Here is a 5,768-nt window from a genome sequence, read left to right on the forward strand (position 1 = left end):
CTCGACCTTCCAGCATGCTGGGATTATAGGCATGAGCCACCTGCACCTGGCATGGGAATAGCTTTATTTTTTATTTTTATTACTTTTTTTTTTTTTTTAGAGATGGGGTCTTGCTGTGTTGCCCAGGCTGGAGTGCAGGGGTGCAATCATGGCTTACTGGAGCCTTGAACTCCTGGGCTCAAGCAGTGCTCCCATCTCAGCCTCCCAAGTAGCTGGGACCACAGGTATACACCACCATGCCCCGTGAGAATAATTTATTAACCCTCATACCCATGGCCTGGTAGAACGCTGAGCACATAGTAGGCTTTCTGTAAACATTTATCAATTGGTTGAAGTAAATATTCATTAATTGAAAAAATAATTGTACTTTGTATAAAAATTTAACAATTTTTCGCAATTTAAAGATAATTTAACAATTATCTTTTTTGGATACCTATATCCAAAAAAGACTTTGAGTTGCTTTTTCAAAACTACTAAAGGAGAGGCTGCCATGATGGTAGTGGAAGAATCATGGACTTTGGAGTGAGACCATACCTCTTCCCCCACTAAGGGACCCTGCTAAGTGTCCTAAGCCACCAGCCCTGGGTTAATGTGAATGAAGTTCATTATGCTGTATACCTGATAGGCTGTTAAAAAGTAGAAATGGGCGGGGCATGGTGGCTCATGCCTGTAATCCCATCACTTTGGGAAGCTGAGGCGGGCGGACCACCTGAGGTCAGAAGTTCAAGACCAGCGCAACCAACATGGAGAAACCCCATCTCTACTAAATATACAAAATTAGCTGGGCATGGTGGCACATGCCTGTAATACCAGCTACTTGGGAGGCTGGGGCAGGAGAATCGCTCGAACCTGGGAGGTGGAGGTTGCACCGAGCAGAGATAGTGCTGAGCAGAGATCGCGCCATTGCACTCCAGCCTGGGCAACGAGAGTGAAACTCCATCTCAAAAGTATAAACGGGGTAGCCTGGGTAAAACATTTTAGCACAGCACCTGATAAATTCAGATTCAGTGGCATCCATCTACCCCAGGTCTGTCCCACATCATGTAATAAGGTGTTCTTTCTTTTCAGAATTTACAAGGCAGAGGAGATCCATGAACTTTTCAAGGCAGGAAACGAGATTTTTACTTTTTTTTTTTTTTTTTTTTTTGAGACGGAGTCTCACTCAGTCGCCCAGGCTGGAGTGCAGTGGCTTGATCTCAGCTCACTGCAAGCTCCACCTCCCAGGTTCACGCCATTCTCCTGCCTCAGCCTCCCAAGCAGCTGAGACTATAGGCGCCCGCCACCACGCCCGGCTAATTTTTTGCATTTTTAGTAGAGACAGGGTTTCACCGTGTTAGCCAGGATGGTCTCGATCTCCTGACCTCATGATCCGTCCGCCTCGGCCTCCCAAAGTGCTGGGATTACAGGCGTGAGCCACTGCGCCCGGCCGAGATTTTTACTTTACACCTTAGAGAGCTGAAATGACTTGCTCAAGGCTCCTCAGGGAGCTTGTGGGAGGATAATTAGGATTTAGAAGTCATGTTCTAAGACTGCCTGTTTCTTTTGGCTTTCTAATGCTGTCCTGGTAGTTTTTGTACTGTGATAATCAATGATGCCCAGCTGACCATTGGCCCCTTTACTCAGTGATCCCAGTTGGCTGTGCTTTTTGAGATTCTGAGTTTTATAGCTTGTCTGTTCTCTTAGGGTAAGAGTACCTACCTGTAGTAGCATCCTTGGCTCCCCTGCCATCCCTGTGCCATTCCTGTTATGTGGTCTAGAAATCTTATTACCAATAGCATTCAAATTGTCTCTAAAACAAAAGTCAGTAGGCTTGGTGGGGATGGGTGGAACTGACCATCCTCTTAGGAGTCACTTGGCTTATGACATGTTTTGTCTACTTGAATGCCATGTTTGGAGTTTCATTTTATTTTTCCAGCCAAGGAATAAAATGGATGATGGAGTGGGAATACAGATGTAGTGCTAGACTAGAGGTTTAATTTGTCAACATCCCAGTAATTTTACTCATTTTTATAGATCTTTTAAAGCAGCATACGTGTGACTGTAGTCTTAATATAGTTATTAGATTTCTCCCCTTTGCTTAAAGGCTAAGTCAAGTTTGATTTTGCTCAGACTCAGACTCCCAAAGCAAATCTGCCTTGCTAGAATGATGTGCCTGGGCTCAACAGCTCACCTCTGGCCCTGGAGGCCTAATAATGGTTGCCTTCTCATTGATCTGTGTGTGAGCACATTTCAGAACAGTACTCTGCTGTTTGTAAAAACAAAAAACAACAACAAAAAATCTTTGAAGACCTTACCGTCCATTCTAAGATGTTTTTTGTACTAAGGAAAATCGGGGATACTAGATTATAGGTGTTGATTTGGAGTGTGGTAGACTATGAATCTGAATAACTTGAATTAGAATGTACTTAGGCCCCAATTGCAAAATTATGTATAAATTATTGTATTGGATAAAATAAATGAGTGGAAGTACAGCCAGAGGAGAGGTAGCTGCTAGCCACTGAATGCCTACCATGTGCCATTCACTTACTGCAAATATAGAGCACCTAGCATGCCATACAATACCAGAGCTGTGGCTCAGGAAGTCCCTGCCCTCAGGGCGCTTACATTCTAGGGTGCTAGACAGTTTCATCTGCTTTAAGGTGGGAGGACAGCCCTCTTGATGACTGACTAACTGATTACTAGAGTTGTTTTCCATTTTCTTCCCCTGCTTCCTGCTGGGTTCCTCCTAGAGCTGCAAACTAGAAATGTGAAGTGTTGGGGTTCTCATATTTGGGGAGGGGAACTCTTCATGCACAGCATTAACAAAGGACCTACAGGCCCTTGCCAGAATCATCGAACAAGCAAGCTTTTCAAGTCGTTTTTAGGTATGAGAGAAAGAATGAGTGAAGGTAAGAGAGAGAGAGAGTGTGAGTGTGTGTGTGTGTGTGTTGTACGTACAGGCACATACACATTCACGCATGGGTGGAATATGTCCAACAGTCAAGCGTCCACATACCACAGGTGAGGAAAAGATTCTGAGAGGGCACTGTCTTGCCTGGGGTCACACACACAGCAGGATTTGTTATTTTTAACCCAGGTCCTTTGACTTCAAATCTTAACATCTGTAGAACAACACTCTGGGTTACAACCTCACAGGGCCTCAGTTTTCTCGTATTAAAAAATGTGTTGCCTGAATAGCTTGGTTTATATTACTGTTGAGCAAATGAAATTAGAACTCATTTAGAATCCTGTAAACACCTCAGAACTATGCAGTGACATTTCTTCCTCGCATTCCTGTTCAGCTCTTCTATGAAGTAGGGAGCCAGTGCCCATCCAGGTGGCCTTTTCTGTACTGAGATATAAACAGCAACTCTACAAATACTTGTTTTGGAAAGAGTAAGCCAACTTACCCCGATGAAAAGCTTGTGAGAGCAATATGTCCAATACCTGGACCTGTATTGTAGCCTTGCTGTTTTGAGGGGAGCATCCTGTAGCAGTGCTTCTCAAACCTGAACTTACATAGGGATTCTCTGGGGAAATCTGGTAAAATGAGGATTCTGATCCTGAGATTCTGCATTCTTAACAAACTCCCCCCAGTAATGATGCCACTGAGGGTCCATGGGCTTATCCGTGGCTGTGATGGTTTTTCTTCATTGTCCAGACCCTCATAAAAAGATGACTTCACATCTTTGGCATTTTGACTGTTTGCTGAAGAGGCTCATTTGATAAGAAGGTGATGCTCATGCACTGAGAGGTATCATCAGGTGCCTGCCCTTCCCCATTCTTGGCAGGACTTCCGAGGTACAGCTTGATTTTAGATAGAAATGTACTAGAAGAATTTTTTCTTTTCTTATGGCTGAAAGAGAGTTCTTGGTGAATGCCAGAAGGCCCATGAGATCCATCACTTAAAAAGAAACGTGAAGTCCCAAACTGTATGTGTAATGTCTGACTGTCAGCTGGCATTCTGCACCTCCCAGACAAATCAGTCATGTATGCACGGAAAGGCTGCCGCCCTGGGAAGCTTGGGCGCTCAGCCCTAGAAGAAATCACAGGAAGTAATTAAACAGAGAAGGTCAGAGAAAGAGGAAGTGGTTGTGTTGTTTCTGATGCAAAGAGCATTGTTGTTACTGGGAATCAAGATGATGATGTTTAAATCTCTTGGAATGTGACTGCTTGGGAATTTGATTGTATTGTGGCCCTTTTAGTTTATTCTTTTAGACATCAATGTAGTTAGGAAATGAATTGCTTTTAGTTCTTATCAGGAATCCCCACGTGCCTAAGCAGAAGTCTTAAACGGGAGTTGCTTGTAGCTTGGCAAATTGCACTTAAATGAAATGAATGTCAAGACTATTAGAGGTTAATTTTAGGTGTCTGGAGTTCTCCCTAATTCTCCTGATTAAACACTTTAACATAATAGTTTCCTTAATTGGAATAATGATGGAATATTAGCATGCATATTAAACCATTTACCCAAATTTGAATAGGGTTAAAATGCAAATTATCCATCACTTGTCAGTGCTTACTCTTTAGAGATAATTCTGGTGAGAAATCGGGAAGAGACTGGAATATGAATTGGAATAGGGTTTTCTACTTGAGGCAGCTTTGCTGGGAAAGACAAGAATAAACTAGAGGACTGAAATAAGTGAGAGGCCCCTTTGTTTCCCCGCAAAAGAGGTACTAAAAATACAAAGGCCTGTGCTGTCAGTAACTCCAACATGGAGGTGGGTACAATGGGAAATCTGAAACTAACCATAGACCCTCTGGACCCTCTGGTTGTATCTTCATTAGGTTGTCATATTTTTCCTTTTTTTTTTTTTTTCTTTTGAGACAGAGTCATGCTCTCTTGCCCAGGCTGGAATGCAGTGGTGCAGTCTTGGCTCACTGCAACTGCCGCCTCCCAGGTTCAAATGATCCTCCCACCTCTGCCTCCCAAGTAGCTGGGACTACAGGCAAGCTCCACCACGCCCAGCTAATTTTTGTGTTTTTAGTAGAGAAGAGGTTTCACCATGTTGCCCAGGCTGGGCTCGAACTCCTGACCTCAAGTGATCTGCCCGCCTCAGCCTCCCAAAGTGCTGGGATTACAGGTGTGAGCCACGGCACCTGGCCTGGCTGTCATACTTTTCTTTCAGAGAAAGGTCACTAAAACTTAAGGTCTCTCCCCAGCATTTGGCTATCTCATCTGCAAGTCTTGAACCATTGCTACCACCCAGTGGTTTCCAAACAAGTGTCTGGGAAACCATATGCACTCCATGCATTTTTGTGAACCAAATACGTAAGTCTCCCAAATACATGTATTACTGCCTTTCAGTGTATGTAGCTACATTTATAGAATAATAAAATACAACCTTATGAAAATACTACTGAATTCACAGTGGATGTTTGGCATATATTTTTCTTGGCTCAACAGTTAATTTTTTTAAAAAAACCCACACACAACTGTAATCCCTGTGAAGGGAAGTGCTCCCTGAATTTTTCCCTTTGAGTCCTTGTGCTTGGAAAGTTGGGAATTATTGTTATGAACCGCATTCTGGATATAAGAACCTAAGTGTGGGCACTCTTTGGGGGTGAGGGATGAATACACAGAGGGTGCCTTGGTACTCTAGAGTGGATTTACTGGAAGGTCTGAAGGAGAGCAGAGGACGTTTAGTTGGAGTTGGATGGGGGGAATTGCAAGTGAGTCTAACCTAGAGACTAGGTATAAAGTTGGGTCTTCTGATTAAAGGAGGAAGAGTTGGTCAGGCGCGGTGGCTCAAACCCGTAATCCCAGCACTTTGGGAGGCCGAGACGGG

The 5,768-nt window shown here is 43.7% G+C and overlaps 1 protein-coding gene across 2 annotated transcripts in view; it reads left to right on the forward strand.

Annotated features, from left to right (window-relative positions):
* Positions 1–5,768, forward strand: part of SPRED2 (sprouty-related, EVH1 domain containing 2) — a 126,547-nt gene that overhangs the window by 8,341 nt on the left and 112,438 nt on the right. The window lies entirely within an intron of this gene.

This window comes from Colobus angolensis, unplaced genomic scaffold (genome assembly GCF_000951035.1).
Source record: "Colobus angolensis palliatus isolate OR3802 unplaced genomic scaffold, Cang.pa_1.0 Scaffold24, whole genome shotgun sequence".
Classification (NCBI taxonomy): domain Eukaryota; kingdom Metazoa; phylum Chordata; class Mammalia; order Primates; family Cercopithecidae; genus Colobus; species Colobus angolensis.